This window comes from Aegilops tauschii, chromosome 2, assembly GCF_002575655.3.
Source record: "Aegilops tauschii subsp. strangulata cultivar AL8/78 chromosome 2, Aet v6.0, whole genome shotgun sequence".
Taxonomy (NCBI): Eukaryota; Viridiplantae; Streptophyta; class Magnoliopsida; order Poales; family Poaceae; genus Aegilops; species Aegilops tauschii.
The window spans coordinates 199,638,935-199,658,193 of record NC_053036.3 but is presented as its reverse complement, the minus strand read 5'-3'; positions in this window follow the sequence as shown (position 1 = coordinate 199,658,193).

Here is a 19,259-nt window from a genome sequence, read left to right as displayed (position 1 = left end):
TTAAAATGCCCAAATGCAAATACTTATGGCTTGTGCAAAAATCCAAAATGGCCTCCAAAAATATGAATCCATTTTTGGCAGAGGTTTTAGCCAAGACCAAAGATGGTGAACATTTATGGAGGGCATTTCAGGTTCATTGAAAAGAATTTTAGTAAACCCTAGTTGTTCCAGGGGGGGTGCTGGGGGTTTCTGGCATTCCCCATTTCAGGTTTCTGTGAAATGTAGACATGATGCAACACTCTAATGCATGAACTAGCTAGGATGTGACAACTCACCCCCACTCAAAAGAATCTCGTCCCGAGATTTAGGATCCGTTGGGAAGAAGGTGGGGTACTCAAGTCGAAGACGATCCTCCCTTTCCCAAGTAGCTTCTTTCTCGGAATGGTGTGACTATTGAACCTTGAGAAACTTGATGTTTTGGCGTCGAGTGGTACGCTCGGCTTGATCAAGGATTCGAGCGGGATACTCCCGGTATGTGAGATTATCTTGGAGATCAAGCGTTTCGTGGTCCACTCCACGGATAGGATCCGAGAAGCAACGCCTGAGTTGGGAAACGTGGAAGACGTCATGAACCTTGGAAAGATGCGGAGGTAGTTCCAATTGGTAGGCAACTTCTCCTCGCTTGGCGAGAATGTGAAAGGGTCCAATGTAACGAGGAGCCAATTTGCCTTTGATACCGAATCGATGGGTTCCCTTTAAAGGAGTCACCCGAAGGTAAGCCTTCTCGTCAACCTCAAAAGTCATAGCCTTATGTTTGCGATCATAATGGCTCTTTTGGCGAGATTGGGCTGTTTTCAATTTCTCACGAATAATGCGAACCTGCTCTTCTGCTTCCTGAATCATATCCGGGCCAAAGAGTTGTCTTTCCCCGGTTTCTGACCAGTTAAGAGGCGTTCGACATTTTCGTCCATAGAGAACCTCGAAAGGGGCTTTACCCAAGCTAGCTTGGTAACTATTGTTATAAGCGAACTCGGCGAATGGAAGGCATTTCTCCCAATCCATGCCGAAGGAGATGACAGAAGCTCGGAGCATATCCTCCAGAATTTGATTAACTCGTTCTACCTGACCACTTGATTGAGGGTGAAAAGCGGTGCTAAAAAAGAGACGAGTTCCCATTGCATTTTGGAAGCTTTCCCAAAATCGAGAGGTGAAGAGACTTCCGCGGTCTAAGTTAATTTCCAATGGAACACCATGAAGAGACACTATTCGGGAGATGTACAAGTCTGCTAGCTGGCTAGCGGTTATACTCTCACGAACAGGTAGGAAGTGGGCTACTTTGGAAAGACGATCGACAACAACGAAGATAGCATTATTCCCTCTCTTGGTCCTGGGGAACCCGGTAATGAAATCCATACCGATTTTATCCCATTTCCATTCAGGAATAGCCAGAGGCTGAAGGGTGCCAGCAGGCTGTTGATGCTCTGCTTTAACACGACGGCAGACGTCGCAATTAGCAATGTATTGAGCAATTTCTCTCTTCATCCTAGTCCACCAAAACCTCTGGCGTAGGTCCTGATACATTTTAGTACTACCGGGATGAATGGTGAGAGGAGATTCATGAGCTTCCTTAAGGATCAATCGCCTCAGGTTGCGTACCTTGGGAACCACTAGGCGGTCTCCGAAGAACACAACACCTTGGTCATCAACGGAGAAACAATCCGCAACTCCTTTCTTGATGTTTCTCTTAATACGGGAGATCCCTGGATCTACCTTCTGAGCTTGGATGATCTGATCCGTAAGGGTAGGTTTCGCCACCAGGGTAGATAGAAATCCTTGAGGAACAAGGTGAAGGTTAAGCTTACAGAATTCCTCGTGGAGAAGTGGTTGGCTTTGTTGTAACATCAAGTTGTTACAATAGGATTTACGGCTTAGCGCATCAGCCATGACGTTGGCTTTGCCCGGGGTGTAAGTTATTTCTAAGTCGTAGTCTGAGATCAACTCGACCCAACGTCTTTGCCTGAGATTCAAATCCGGTTGGGTGAAAATGTATTTCAGACTCTGATGGTCGGTGAAAATCTCGCAACGGTTACCGAGAAGGTAATGTCACCATGTTTTGAGTGCATGGACTACGGCTGCAAGCTCTAGATCATGTGTGGGATAATTATCCTCATGTGGACGCAACCGTCGGGAAGCGTAGGCAATCACATGACGGTCTTGCATGAGTATGCAACCTAGTCCTTGTCGCGAGGCGTCGCAATAAATAACAAAGTCTTTAGAAAAATCTGGTGGTACGAGTACGGGGGCAGACGTCAGGCGTCTTTTCAGTTCCTGAAAGCTGAACTCGCACTGTGGGGTCCACTCGAACTTCTTATCTTTCTTGAGGAGTTCGGTTAGAGGTTTAGCAACCTTGGAGAAATTCTCGACGAAGCGACGACAGTAGCTCGCTAAGCCAAGGAAACTCCGAACTTGTTTAACCGTTTCAGGGGGAGTCCAGTCAAGGATGGCTTGAACTCGCTCAGGATTGACAGCAATACCTTTACCAGAGATCACGTGGCCTAGGTAGGTCACTTCTGGCAACCAGAATTCACACTTGGAGAATTTAGCATAAAGGCGATGCTCTCGAAGTTTCGTTAGTACTAGCCTTAGATGCTCGGCATGTTCTGCCTCGTTCTTGGAGTAGATGAGTATATCATCGAGGTATACTATGACGAATTTATCCAAATACTCCATGAAGATTGAGTTCATTAACCGAGAGAAAGTGGCTGGAGCATTGGTTAACCCGAAGGACATGACTGTATACTCGTATTGGCCATAACGAGTAACAAAGGCCGTTTTAGGAATGTCCCCGTTCTTGATTTTGATTTGATGGTAGCCCAACCTCAAATCCATCTTAGAGAAGACTGAGGATCCAGCGAGCTGATCATACAGGTCGTTGATCCTGGGAAGCGGATACTTGTTCTTGATTGTGACTAGGTTGACGGGTCGGTAATCTACAACCATCCGATCCGTACCATCCTTCTTCTTGACGAAGAGGACGGGGCAAGCCCACGGAGAAGAACTAGGACGGATGAAACCCTTTTTCAAGGACTCATCGAGTTGTTTCTTAAGCTCGGCTAGCTCTAGGGGTGCCATCTTATAGGGTCTTCTAGAGATTGGGACGGTTCCTGGAACGAGGTCTATCACGAACTCAACATCTCTGTCAGGTGGAATACCTGGCAGTTCTTCAGGGAAGACATCCGGGAAGTCACAGACTACCGGCACATCTTCGAGGTCTGGAAGAGGGTTGGCATTTAATGAGTAGAGCTGACGTTTAGACACTCGGGTCAAAACATTGACTGTCTTGCCCGACGGATGGGTGAGTTGAACAGTTCTAGTAGAGCAATCAATCTTAGCATAATGAGCTGACATCCAGTCCATACCCAAGATGATGTTTATGTCCGAGGACTTGAGAGCTATTAGTGACGCAAGGAAGACCAATCTGTCAACAAGAATTTCATTGCCATGGCTTATCTTAGAGGTTTGCCACTTAGAACCAGGGGTTTGGATTACCATGGAAGTGGGCATGTCGCAGAATGTGGTGTTGTGTAATCGAGCATAGCTCTCAGAGATAAATGAATGAGATGCTCCAGTATCGAAAAGAATAGTTGCCGGATGGCAATTAACAAGGAGCGTACCAAGGACGACGTTGGGATCCTCATGAGTTTCTTCAGCTGAAACATAGTTGACATGGCCACGTGTTGTGGTGGCTGGCTTGGCGTAGTAAGTCTTTCCTGCTGGCTTACCACGGCCAACGGACTGTCCAGGTTGATTGAGGTTGTTTCGGGGGCACTCGCGCTGATAGTGACCCGTTTCTCCACACTTGAAGCATGTCACAATATTGGGGCGTGGAGCAGCATTACTAGTGGGGCCACCATAGACTTTGGGCGGTGCATGCTGCTGGTTGGGGCGAGGCGCCTCGAAGGATGGCCTCGGAGTGAACCTGGGTGGTAGAGCAGTATTTGGAATCCAGACCCGGCGCTTCTGGGATCCGGAGCCAGATGAGGAACCAAAGTCACGAGAGTGCTTGCGTGTAGCGTCATAGTCAGTTTGTCCTGTCTCGGCACTGATGGCCTTATTGACCAACTTTTGGAAAGAGGTACACTCATGCAGACGGAGATCACGGCGAAGCTCGGGGCTAAGTCCCTTGCGGAACCTTGCCTGCTTCTTGGCGTCGGTGGATACCTCTTCAGGAGCATAGCGTGCTAGATTTCCAAACTCACGGCTGTATGCATCCACGGTCAGTCTGCCTTGGGTGAAGTTGCAGAATTCTTCGCGCTTGCGATCTATGAGACCCTCCGGGATGTGATGCTCACGGAAAGCCTCACTGAATTCAGCCCAAGTAGTGATTTGGCCAGCTGGGCGCATAGCCTCAAAGTTCTCCCACCAAAGGCTAGCAGGGCCTTCGAGGTGATAGGCAGCGTAGGTAACCTTATCAGCTTCGGCTACGTTGGCAGAACGTAGCTTATGGGTGATGCTGCGAAGCCAGTCATCCGCATCAAGGGGCTCGACGGAATGATTGAACTTCGGTGGGTACAACTTGATAAAGTCATTGAGGGACACCAGGTCGTTCCTCTGGTGACGTGCAGTATTCTGCTCAATTCGCTCTAGCAAGCGGTTAGTCTCACGCTTGTTTCTTTCTGCCTCCAGCATAACTTCGGCCAGTGAAGGCGGTTGGGGCAGATCCTCCGCCCTGGCTGCATTGGCTTCATCCTGCGCCTGGACAGCAGGGTTGTTGCGGGTGTTAACCATCCTAGGAGAAACAAGGCAACGATTTAGACGAGGATGGCTAAATCTTGATAGGGAAAAGCGGAATGTAATGGATAACGCGGAATGCAGAGATGACCATCAGTATGACATGGTAACATAGCAACATACATATACCAACGGTCATACACGCCATACATAGTTTAGTACAAGCCCAGGCTAAGGTACAACTACGATGAAAGACGATACATCTCATCAGAGGCATTCCAAGCTCCTATACATTATTTTTCTACACCTCCGGAACGTGATACACACCAAGTTGTATTCCACAAGACACGCAGGACTGTGGAGATTACAACTGTTACAATACTAGTAGATCTACTGCCAACTCAGACGTCTCCGTAGTAATCCTCATAGAAGTCACCACCATGTCCTGGAAGCTGAACATGATCATCCGGAAACAGACGGTCCTGTGGAGCCTGCGGTCCATAGGGACTCGGGTGTGGCCTTGGTCCAACAAACGGTGGCAGACGGGGTCCACGAGGAGGGGTGATGCCTCCTACATCACACCATTCCATACATTCTGGCAGACCAGATCGCACGGGGTATAAGTCCCTCATGTCCATGAACCCAGCTTGCACGGCAGGTGCAAACCGTGTCAGAGTGGCCCAGTGATCAGCACGAGCATTAAAGAGCTCCATTCGCAAGGCACGATTCTCACGGTCCTTGTCCTCAAGCATCTCAGTGGTGGTGCGGAGTAGTGAGTCCTCATGGGTAGAATCACAGTAAGTAGCCTGATAGTACCCCTGTGCCCCAGGGAGTGCTGCTGGCATGTAGCGGTAGTCGGTGTTCTGAAGCAAAGCAGTTTTGGCTCGCATGATAGTCATCATTGAGTAAGCTGCGTCCTGCACAGACATCTCGATAGTAACCCCAAGTCCATAAGAGCAATGGAGGGGTTCAGTGGCTCCGGGATAGGATGGATAAATCCTGACGGTGCAAAGATATTGACTTTGGTTAAAGTCTCGGAACTGCTCCTCGACGGTATACTCGGGATACCAACGATAGCCTGTCTCAACCATCACTCGGACCAACATGGCCGTGTGACCAGGTACGCCGATGCACCGGGTCAGACGAACCACTTGGTTCTGGGAACGGGTGGCCATCTGAAAGCACGAAATGATGCAAGGCATTAGTATTACTAGGAGAATTCGGACAGCATAACGGCTGTAAATGCTCGAAAAAGGATTTGAGACATTCGCAACAGTTTTGCAATACCACTCAACAACATCATGTCAAGGTTCTGGTTCAACCGACAACATACTAGGGTAGTAGAAACTGAACCGAAACATGGAACCAACAATCCTATAAGTTACTACGGATTAGTAACACGTGAACCTGATAGAGAGGAGAGAGCCTAGTCCTTAACCCACGTAGAATGAGAAGAGAATGACTCAGATCAGAGGGCATGAGGTAAAGGAGTAAAAGCACCTTACGTTCCCTCCCACAATCAATTCCCCTACATATAACTAAAGCATTTCTAGACTCGACATCGACCAGTTTGGCTTATCGCACCTACAGGAAACCTGGCTCTGATGCCAACGCTGTCAGGACCCCGATTCCAAGTCACACCGATCTAGCCTGTAACACCTCATATCACATTGCGGCCTCACGCACGGTACTCCCACGGGTGTCGCCTTACCATGGCCCGGGACCGTTTGCGCCTTTTGGCTCACGTATATGACAATGTCGCTAGCATCCATTTGACAGAGAACCCGGGCCGACATGGCTAGTCGTGAACCCAAAGCGGCACTAACGTATGGGGACAGGCATACATGAATCAACATCGAACATGTCGGTTAGCAGCGTGTGAATCCGGGCTGTAGCACTGGGCTAACAGGACTCCGGGAACCCGGGCTGTAGCAGGCTAGGCAGGACTCCGGATGTCACCGTGTGACATTTCCCCGAAGGGACAGACACAGGAATGATATGACTCACATGCCGGCCAGTCAAGTGTCCAGAGCAGTAGTGCTGGGCTAGCAGGACTCCGGTGAACCGGGCTGTAGCGGACTACTATGGCTCAAGGAGGCACCAGACTACATTTCCCCATAAGAGAGGCTGCTAAAGATAGACAACTAGATTGTCGGATCCCACACATACCAAGCATTTCAAACATACACACAATATGCTCGATATGCGCGAATACAACATGGCATCACAACAAAACTCTACAACTCAAGTACTTTATTTAAGGGGCTCCGGAGAGCCTTACATAACTTGTTCATACAGATAGGGGTCGCATGACCCAACACTCAAGTCATACAATCATACAAGCACATGCGGAAGCAAACTGTCTGGGTACAGACACTAGAAGAAAGAAGGCTTGACGAAGCCTGTCTATCTACATAGGCCCTTCACAAGCCTAGATCACCACCTGGGTGGCAAGTCACTCGTCGTCGTCGAGTTCTACGTAGAACCCGTCAGAAGGGGCGGTGTTGTCGTCTGAAAACAGTAATTAAAGCAACATGAGTACAAAGGTACTCAGCAAGTCTTACAACAGATCCTACTATACATGTTCATTCTCAAGAAGGTAGTGGGGTTATTGCAGCAAGCCAGCTTTGACTCTTGGCTAAGCTATCCTACGATACACCACTTGTGAAATAGTTTTCGCACACGAGTCCACTAATCACCAACTCAATACTCCACCGTGGATCCTCCCTCGTCATCCAACGAGAGGGCCATCCGCGGTACTCACACTTATCTTGAGGCTTTTAGTAGTATCCATTTACTTGTCTATGAACTGCATAAGCGACCAAGTAGTCCTTTACCGCGGACGCGGCTATTCGAATAGTTTCATACCCTGCAGGGGTGTACTTCGTCACACACGCTCTCACCACTTATCGTCGCTACACGACGTGTACTCGGCAACCTTCAAGCGGAAGCCCAACGTGGGTGTCGGCCACAGCCTACCTAAACACTCGAGTCTCTAGTCCAGGTTTATCACCTATTCAGGTTCCATCCGCAGGGAGTCCGGCCGAGGTTTCCACATACGGCCCCGAACGATGTGTGCAGGGTTCCCGGACACCAAACGGGCGACTCGGTACACCGTGCCACGAGCCTACCGCATCACAGCCCACCCCTTGGTCAGCGCTGTCCACGGCCTCCAGCTTACTACAAACACCAGAAACTACGTGCAACTCCTGGACAGAGGACAAGGGTGAATAAGAAGCCGAGGGGGTCCATTGGTTTCGGGCCCAATGTGTGGTAGTAGCTGAATCTTAAATCACGCATACAGATCTCAGTTCTTAGGGACGGTCTCAATGAAACAACCCACCATGTACTCCTACATGGCCTCCCATCAATACCTTTACCAAATCGTATTCCACACTTCACTCTCATTACCGACACACGCACTTTCACTCTAGTTCATCACCCTGATGAGCCAGACCTGACACAACTCTAAGCGTAGCAAGCATAGCATTGTAGGAACACAACATGGCTCAATCAACTCCTACACATGCTAGTGGGTTTCATCTAGTTACTGTGGCAATGACAGGTCATGCAGAGGAAAGTGGGTTCAACTACCGCAACACACACAGCAGTTTGAATCGCGTTGTCTTAATGCAGTAAACGAGAGCAGAAGCGAGAAGATGGGTTTGTATCGAAATGATCAATGGGTTGCTTGCCTGACAGAGTGGTGGTGGGATACTGCCCTTCAGTTGGATACCCGTGAATATCCTCGGAGGCAGGACCTACCACGATGAGCATACCGAAGCACAATCAACACCAAGCAAGTGCAACAATATGATGCATGCATGAGACATGGCAAAATGGATGTATTGGGCTAATGCAACTAAGGCCAGAAAGGTTTGGACTAATTTGAATCAAAGATTCAAATTCCAAGTTCATAAATGGCCCATAATAATGCCTTATCTTGTTCTGTATAAAACAGTAGGTTAACTTGCTTAATCATGCATGAAACCAGTACAGATGGATAGAATGGATTTTTCTGATCATTTTTCATATATAAATCTTTTCATTCTGAGCTATAGATTATTTTCTATGATTTTTTGAAGTTTGTGATAATTTCTGGAATTTCCAATATAAGAATAATTCCAGTAAATGTTTTATTGCGTCAGCCTGACGTCAGTGTGACGTCAGCGGGTCAGCGGGGTCGTCCAGGTCAAACCTGACGGGTGGGTCCCCTGTGTCAGTGTCACGGTTAGGTAATTAGTTAATTAGGATTAGTTTTAACTTTAACCCAGATTTAATTAGCAGGCGGGCCCCACTTGTCAGTGACCCTGGGGGGTCAAACCGTGGTCAAACCACGCTGACTCGCCGGTGTTTAGCCACCGGCGACGTCCAGACGCGGCGGTGGTGTGCGGGTTTGCTCCTCCGGCGACCAAAAGGACGGCGGAGAGCACCTACGTGTAGCTGGGGGCGAACCGCGTCGACTGGTGGTGGTAGTGGAGCTCGGGGTCGCCGGAATCGACGCCGGCGACGAGCCGTGCGGCTGCCGGAGTACGGGCGTGGTTGAAACCGTAGCTAGAGAGCACGGCGAGGGACATGCGATGGCGCTACGGGTTCCTGGCGTTGTGGTGAAGCTAATGGTTAACGTGGTGCGGCCGTTGGATGGCCGGAGCCTCGTCGGCGACGAGCTCGTACGGCGGCGCGTTCGGGTGAGCTTCGTGCGGTGGCTACAGAGCTCGAGAGAGAGAGAGGGGAGGATGGGAAGGTGGCCATGCTCACGGCGGTTGCGACGGAGCAGGCGGCGGGGTCGGAGACGAGCTGTAGCAGTGGCGACGGCGGAGGGGATCTCCGACGGGGAGCGGCAAAGGCGAGGTCGGTGGCGGAGCTTCGGGGCAAACGAGCGCTCGGGGCTCGGCTTGCTCGAAGGAGTGGGCGACGGCAGAGCTGTAGGACACAGTGGAATGGCGCGAGGTCGACGGTGGCCATGGTTACTCCGGTGAGGTGTCTGCGGCGGCGTCGGCCATGGTGGGGAAAGGGCGAGGGAGAGGCGATGGGGGAGAGTGACGATGTCCAGGGGCTCGGGGCGCGTCGAGGAAGGTCGTCCAGCTCGTCCGCGGCGAGGGCGGCAAGCAGCTGGCACGGTGGCGAGCTCGCGCTCGCCGCGTCACCTGTCTGCCTGCTCTGGCGAGAGCAAGCAGCTCGCTGGCGCGGGCCAGCACAGTGCTGGGCCGCCAGGTGGGCTGCCAGGTAAGTTTCTGCTTTCTGTTTTCTTTCTCCTTTTTGATTATTTCTGTACGGTGTTTTGAAATAGTAAAAATACTATTTCAGTTGGAGACATCCTGAAAATATTCTGAGGCACCTTTGAGATTATTCCCAACAGCCTAAAAATACTTTCAAAATTATTTGGGCATTTAAAAATATTTATAGCATTTAAAATGCCCAAATGCAAATACTTATGGCTTGTGCAAAAATCCAAAATGGCCTCCAAAAATATGAATCCATTTTTGGCAGAGGTTTTAGCCAAGACCAAAGATGGTGAACATTTATGGAGGGCATTTCAGGTTCATTGAAAAGAATTTTAGTAAACCCTAGTTGTTCCAGGGGGGGGTGCTGGGGGTTTCTGGCATTCCCCATTTCAGGTTTCTGTGAAATGTAGACATGATGCAACACTCTAATGCATGAACTAGCTAGGATGTGACACACCCCTCCACGGGCACCCCTCCACCGTCTACTGTTCATCCAGCCCTCCACCACACCACGGGGTCCTGTTCATCCAGAGGCAACGCCACCGCTCACTGTTCATCCACCCCCCCCCCCCCCCCGCGCGCAACTCTCATTGTTCATCCAATCGAGCGGCTTCAGTTGGCAGGAGTAGCGAAGGAATCGCTCGACCGGGTTCAGTTAACAGCCATCGATCGATCGCTCGGGTTCAGTAACGCGTAGCCTGCAGTGCAATCGCTCGGGTTCAGTTAGAGCCAACGCCTCGCACACACGCGCGTACGTGTACGAGAGAAACGCGCATCGCTCGGCCCCTGACCTCCCACCGTAACCGGGAACTCCCCGAAATTTTCCTCCCCCTCACTTCTACCACGGTTTTTTCCGTTATGGACGGCCCAAAGAATGTCATGCAGCTGCGTCTCCGGCCCGCCCAGGACGGAAAGCCCATTTGCTTTCATGATTTTTTGTCATAGAAGTAGGAGCCCACCACATCTATGATGATACCGGATTTTGTCACAATTATCGTCATAGAAGTGTCATATGTATGACAGAAAAAAAATTCGTTCGGCCCAAAATGTCACGGATGTGTCTTTTTTTTGTAGTGCCTCCTCCCACGGCGGGCTCCACTACCGCGGGATTCGAAGGAGGGGGAATGCGCTGTCGAGTAGAAGCCCTCGTCGCCGCCGCTGGAATACCTCCACACCCTCGTCTTCTCACCATGTCAAGTGAAGAAAGATTGCGGAGGGGGAAGAAGGTGTGCGAGTGTATGAAAATGCACCGCCCCTGCCCCCCTCCTATATAAGAATGAAGCAAGGGGCTAGCCTCTCGCACAGGGAGCAGTCGCCCCGCTCCTCCAATGCGCCCCCTGCTCCCCTAGTGGCCCAGGGAGCCAAGACCGACCCTTTGCTCCAACCAGTGGCGCCTTATTTCCTACCATGGCACTTGTCCCCGCGCCCTCCGCATCCACCACCTACCCCTCCTAATGCATGGATTACACGTGGCGGGTGCGCACGAAGCAAAGGGCAAGTGGGATGGCAGTTTCCGCCCCGTGATCATGGGGCATTGGCATCCGACGGGCCACGATCTGAGTTTTTCCGTAACATTGCACACGGCGTGCAGAGAAACCGGAAACTAGCCCAAACACAAGATCTATGAAGAAGCAAAGAAGACCTCAAGAGGCCAACCTCCTCCACGCCCCTGCCTATGCACTTATTAGGGCCTACCCCGACGATGCTTGACGGCACATTCGGGACAGGCCCGGGGGCTTATGTCGGTGAAACAAACCCTAGATTTGTTGCCCGGACTATGCACGGGCACGGGAATGAGATTGCAGCACCAGGCCATGCCAGAATACAAGAGACCAAGGCCTTCGAAGGACCAACATGTAGATCAAGAGGACCAAGATCAAGCCAGAGAAGGAAGATACCACCAGGAGAAAAGTCTCCCTTGCCGGGCAGGCGAGCTTGGCAAGGGCGGGGTCGCCCCGGAAGAACACGACCAAGACATCCCGGCAGGACCTGCCAGGACTCGCGGAGGAAAAACCACCTCACCCAACCACTCCACCATGACCCACGTCGTCAATCAATGTGGTGTCAAGCCGCAAAGTGACTAAGTGGCAGCCACTCACCACATGGCTGCCTCTTTCTCCAGGAAATGCCTACAGACGACACCTGTCCTACGACATGTCAAGCAAGCAGGCGTGAAGGTGGCAAAACAGCCCGACAAGGCTTGCCGGGCGAGCGACGATGTGACGTTAAGTGGCGGATTTAATGCACCCTGTCACCCTGTAGGGTTAGGTATGATAGCACTGTTTGCTATCTTATTAGTGCATAATGACTACTTTGCCATTGTGGTGACCCCTTAACCTATAAAGGAGGCCCATGGCAACCGTAACAAGGGTTAGAAGGTTGGACACCCACACATTCATACGCGCGTAGCCACTCGTCCCGAGGCTACCCTACCGGGCAAGTGTACTACACTCCACCACCATCTTCCACCATGAATCCACCAAAGCAGGTGTAGGGTTTTACGCCTCGTGGCAGCCTGAACCTAGGTAAAATTGCCCGTGTGATTTCTGCCGTGCTGCCCCATGCTCTTCTGCCCTTTGTGCAACATGACATCCCCCTGCCGAACCAGCAAGGGGCCCTTGGTCCCATAGGTGGTTGTGGTTTCCCATGACAGAATACATGCCTACATTGAATTGATGAATTGGAGATATTGTGTATCGCTCTAGGTTGCAACTGTTGCATGATGAATGTCATCCATACAAATATCCATCGTTGATCCAATGCGTACGCTTCGCTCACATTGTCTTTGCTAAGTTACTATTGTTGATGCTACTGTTATAATTACTACAAAACAGGTAGTGTTACTGTTACCATCGCTGTTGCTATTGCTACCGCTACTATCAAATCATCATAATATTGTGCTACTAAAAATTTTGCTGCAAAGAAATAACTTTCCAGGTGTGGTTGAATTGACAACTCAACTGCTAAGACTCATAAATATTCTTTGGCTCCCCTTGTGTTGAATCAACAAATTTGGGTGAAATAATACCCTCGAAGACTATTGCTATCCCCTATACTTGTGGGTCATCACCTTTTGGGGCATCCCCAAGCTTAGATGCTTGAATATTACCTTGGGGTGCCTTGGGCATCCCCAAGCTTAGGGTCTTGCCGCTCCTTATTCCTTCATCCATCATGATGTCATCCAAAACTTGAAAAGTTCAGCATGCAAAACTCAACGGAGACCTCATGAGATCCATTTGTATAATAAAATCATCATCCACTTCAGTTACTATTATAAATAGATTCATAATTGCCCTTGCATAATACCTATTGTATTCTAACTTCCATGAATTTTACCCCTGATATAATCCATAGCATTATCAAAATAAGCACACTACATAATAAAAACAAATTTTGTTTAAACAGAACAGTACGTAATGCCAAAAAATTTATCCATACTTCTGTAACTCCAAAATTCTGAAAAGTTAGGAAAAGGAACACAATTAGTATCCCAATAGTGGATAAGAAATTCAGCAATTGATCATATTCTAGTACATAATTAAAATTCCGACACTGGGAGGAAATGATGGCTCCATGGAGTTCAAAATTATGAACAATAGATAGCTAACGACAACCGAGATTAAGAGGCGTGGTGTGCCACAGAGTGTGCCACCAAGATGCGAGGACCTGTGTGCGGCAGCCATCCTTAGTGGGGAGAAGGGAGATGATCTCCCCAAGGATGGCATCCGGGAGATCGTTGATGCGGTCCGCCCGAGATTCTACGGGTTCCTTGGATCTAGGGGGCCATGGCCGCTTCTACCCGCGCTGCCGGGTGCAGGATCTACAACCGGCGGAGCCGCTGGCCGGAGCCTCATCAGTGTACATACCAATCTGGGATTTTTTTTGGCACAAACATATATGTAGGTGATACATCTCCAATGTATCTACTTTTCCTAACACTTTTCCTAACACTTTTCCTCTTGTTTTGGACTCTGATTTGCATGATTTGAATGAAACTAACCCCAGACTGACGTCGTTTTCAGCAGAACTACCACGGTGTTATTTTTGTGTAGAAATAAAAGTTCTCAGAATGGAACGAAACTTTGCGAGGATTTTTTATATCAATAAAGAGAATTTCTGGAGCCAAGAGCCACCGGAGGGGGCACCCGGGTGGGCACAACCCACCAGGGCACGCCTGCCCTCCTAGGCATGCCCAGGTGGGTTGTCCCCACCTGGTGGCCCCATAGACCCTGAAACCGACGCTATAAAATCCTATTTCTCCAGAAAAAATCAGGGAGAAAGAATTATCGTGATCCACGAGACGGATCCGCCGTCACCTCCCATTCTTCATCGGGAGGCCAGATCTGGAGTCTGTATGGGGCTCCGGAGAGGGGGATCTTCGTTCTTCGTCATCACCAACCCTTCTCCATCGCCAATTCCATGATGCTCCCCACCAGGAGTGAGTAATTCCTTCGTAGGCTCGCTGGTCGGTGAGGAGTTGGATGAGATTCATTATGTAATCGAGTTAGTTTTGTTAGGGCTTGATCCCTAGTATCCACTATGTTCTGAGATTGATGTTCCTATGACTTTTCCATGCTTAATGCTTGTCCCTTTGGGCCCGGGTGCCTTGATTTCAGACCTGAACCGTTTATGTTAGCACAATTATATCCATGTTCTAGATCCGATCTTACAAGTTATAGTCACCTACTACGTGTTATGATCTGGCAACCCCGGAGTGACAATAGTCGGGACCACTCCCGGTGATGACCGTACTTTGAGGAGTTCATGTATTCACTGTGTTAATGCTTTGTTCCGTTTCTCTATTAAAAGGAGGCCTTAATATCCCTTAGTTTCCAATTGGACCCCGCTGCCACGGGAGGGTAGGACAAAAGATGTCATGCAAGTTCTTTCCATAAGCATGTATGACTATTTACGGAATACATGCCTACATTATATTTATGAACTGGAGCTAGTGCCTTATCGCCCTAGGTTATGACCGTCACATGATGAATATCATCCAACAAATTACTGATCCAATGCCTACGAATTTATCCTATATTTTTCTTGCTAAGTTACTACTGCTATCGTCACTGATGCACTTGCTACAAAATTACTGCTATCATTGTTACTGTTACCGTTGCTGCTGCCACTATTATCAAAACTATCATACTACTTTGCTACTAATCACTTTGCTGCAGATAATTAATCTCTAGGTGTGGTTGAATTGACAACTCAGCTGCTAATACTTGCAAATATTTCTTTGGCTCCCCTTGTGTCGAATCTATAAATTTGGGTTGAATACTCTACCCTCGAAAACTATTGCGATCCACAATACTTGTGGATTATCAAGACCTTTTTCTGGCGCCATTGCCGGGGAGCATAGCCATATATGTTGAGTCACTTGGGATTATTATCAATTTTCCACTATGAAGAATCTGAAGGATGCTAAGACTAAGATTTATCCCTCTAAGACGAGGGGAGGTAAGGAACTACCATCTAGTTCTGCTTTAGATTCACCTTCTGTTATAAGTAAACTTGCAACACCACCACATGCTATTAATCCTGATATGTCACAAGTTATTGATGATGCTACTTCTACTATGAATGATACTTATGATGATGCTAGTACCTTGCTTGATGATGATGTGACACTTGGTGAATTTCTTGATGAACAAATTGCTAGAGTAATACAACATGATGTTGTTGAATTTGATGATGAGCTTGAAACTGAAACTCCTGAAACACCTGCTAGGACTAGCCTTCCTAGATATGAATTGCCTAAGGTACCGGAAGGTTATGTTATGAATGAGGAGACAACTAGAGATATTCTTGCTTGTAAGGATAGAGATGATCTAGAGAAATTATTATGCAAGTATAAAGAAAAATCTCTGAATGCTAGAATGCAACATGATCCTAAGTTTGCTACCTCGCATATCTTTATTGATGATAAGGATTATGAATTCTCTGTTGACCCAGAGTTAATTACTTTGGTTGAATTTGATCCTTTCCATGGTTATGAAACTGAAACTGTTGTGGCACATCTTACTAAGTTGAATGACATAGCCACCCTTTTTACTCATGATGAGAAGACTCGTTATTACTTTATTCTCAAATTATTTCCGTTCTCATTAAAGGGTGATGCTAAAGCTTGGTACAATACCCTTACTCCTGGTTGTGTGCGTAGTCCCCAGGATATGATTTATTACTTCTCTGAAAAATATTTTCCTGCTCATAAGAAACAAGCTGCTTTACAGGAAATATTTAACTTTGTGCAAACTAAAGAAGAGAGTCTCCCACAAGCTTGGGGGAGGCTTTGCCAGTTACTTAATGCTTTGCCTGATCATCCTCTTAAGAAAAATGAAATACTTGATATCTTCTATAACGGACTAACCGATGCTTCTAGGGACTTTCTAGATCGTTGTGCCGGTTGTGTTTTCAGGGAACGAACTGTTGGACAAGCTGAAGAATATTGAATAACATATTGAAAAATTATGATGATTGGACTCTTCCTGAACCACCGCCCAAACCCACTCCGAAGAAGAGGGGTATATTATATCTCAGTCCTGAAGGTATGCAAGAGGCAAAGAAATCTATGAAGGAAAAAGGTATTAAAGCTGAGGATGTTAAAAATTTACCTCCTATTGAAGAAATACATGGGCTTGATACACCAGCAATGCCTAAGGTGGTAGAGGTAAATTCTTTAATGAAGTTCAATGATAATGATAATCCTCACAATATGCACCCTAGCCAATGCCTTTATGAGTTTGAAAACTACATTAGAAAACAAGATCACTTCAATGCAAATGTTATGAAACAATTGAAATATAATTCTGATATGATTGCTTGCTTGAGTGACTTATTATTTAGAATCTCAAATGATGTTAGAGGTGTTGGAAAGCATGCTTCTATAGTTCAAACTCAGTTAGAACAAGTTGCTAAATCACAAAGAGAATTGCTTGATGAAATGAATAATAATATGCATGACTTTGCTGTTAGAGTTGCAACTAGAGGAGGTAAAATGACCCGGGAACCACTTTATCCTGAGGAACACCCTAAAAGAATTGAACAAGATTCACAAAGAGGTAACACTAATGCACCTAGTCCTTATAGAAAGAAAAAGAAAAAGAAAAATGATAGAACTTTGCACACTTCTAGTGAACCTGAAATAGAGAAACCTCCTGATAATGATAATGATACTTCTATCTCTGATGCTGAAACTCAATCTGGTAATGAACACTCACCTAGTGATAATGAAAGAGATAATGATGAGGTTCATGAAGACACTCAAACAAATAATAAAGAACCAGACAATGATGGTGAGATAGAACCACCTGTTGATCTTGATAACCCACAACCTAAGAATAAAAGATATGACAAAAGAGACTTCATTGCTAGAAAACACGGTAAAGAAAGAGAACCGTGGGTTCAATAACCTATGCCTTTTCCACCTAAGTCAACTAAAAAGAAACATGATGAAGAATTTGAATGCTTTGCTGAGATGTTGAGGCTAGTCTTTTTGCATACTCGCTTGACTGATATCTTGAAAATGCCTCCTTATGCAAAGTACATGAAAGACATCATCACCAATAAGAGAAAAATACGTGAAGATGAAATCTCCACTATGCTTGCTAATTATACTTGTAAGGATGGAGTACCTAAAAAACTTGGAGATCTGGGAATACCAACTATACCTTGCTCCATCAAAAGAAATTATGTGAAAACTGCTTAATGTGATTTAGGAGCTAGTGTTAGTGTTATGCCTTTCTCTTTATATAGAAGACTTGACTTGAATAAACTCACACCTACTGATATATCTTTGCAAATGGTTGACAAATCAACTGCCATACCTATCGGTATTTGTGAGGATGTGCCCGTTGTTGTTGCTAATGTTACTATTTTGACTGACTTTGTTATACTTGAGATGCCCGAGGACAACAACATGTCGATTATCCTTGGTAGACCCTTCTTGAATACTGCAGGGGCTGTTATTGACTGCCATAAATCGCAAGGTCACTTTTCATATCAATGGTAATGAGCATACAGTGCACTTTCCGAAGAAACAATTCCAAGTGAATGGTATTAATGTTATTCAAAAATCTCCGACAATCACTATTGGAAGTTTTCAACTACCTCTACCTAATGTTAAAAAGAAATATGAAATGCTTATTGTTGGGGACATTCACTTCGCCGTTGAGGTAACTTAGTGATTTACGAAAGTTCTTCGGTTTCATGCTAATCGAAAGTAGTTGTTAATAAGACTTGATCAACCTTATTAATGGATCATTTTTGAGAGGTATGAAGTTGATGAATTTAGTAAGCACTACCTTCTATCTCTATCTTTTGTTTTATGTTTTTATTAGTTAAATAAAAAAATGCCATGTTTTGTCTGTCTGAATTTCCCGTGCAATAAACAAATGACCCAAAAATAGAAGTTCTTAGAATGCTCTGAAAATGTAATATGATTTTTTATGAATATTTAAGAATTTCTGGTGCAAATAATATCAGAGGGAGGTGCACCAGGTGGGCACAACCCACCTGGGTGCGCCAACCCCCAGGCGCGCCCTGGTGGGTTGTGGTCCCCACGTGGGCCCCCTCACTTATCCCTTCACACCACATCATCACTTACCTCCAGAAAAAAATTCTCCATTGCTCTCTCTCTCTCTCTCGTGTTCTTGCTCTCAAACCCGCGGATTTTGATCTCTTTGCTCGAAGCTCCGTTTCCGAAACTATTTTGGGGGATTGTTGCTTGGTATGTGACTCCACCGTTTGTCCAATTAGGTTTTGTTTTTGTGGTTTATATTTTGAATAATTAGCTACTCTTGGTGCTGCTGTAGATGAGCTTGCATGTTGAATTCTTAGAGTTCTAAGTAGTTTGAATGCTTGCTATGGCCTCTATGTATCCCTATGAGTAGTTGCTATCAATCTTATGAAGTTTTGTTGACAAAATTTTCTGGCCCAAAATTTTTAGAAATTTGTTCGCGAATAAAGTGCACCTCTTTAGGAGTTCTTCGAGGACGAGGTCCTCGGGAGCATCGTCGTGCGAGAGCTCGATACGACAATCCTATGTTGAGCCTAGTGAAAGCTCGATGTGAGATGCCGATACCAAATCATGGTTATGGCCGTGTGACGAGTTCATGATAGGAGCAGGGATAAAAGAAGAATTTGAGCAATATGTTCACAACACCGAGCTCTCGGTCCCTACATTTCAGATAAGTGCGATCAACACCACACTCTCACTGAATCATGTGTCAAGGAATTTAAATTTCATCCACGTGAGTCTAGGGTGTCATTTAAACTTTATGAAAATCCATTTACCATTTCATAAGAGAGTTTTGCTCACCACTGCAAACTCCCATTCTGGGGTTCGCTTGACAAACCGCCAAG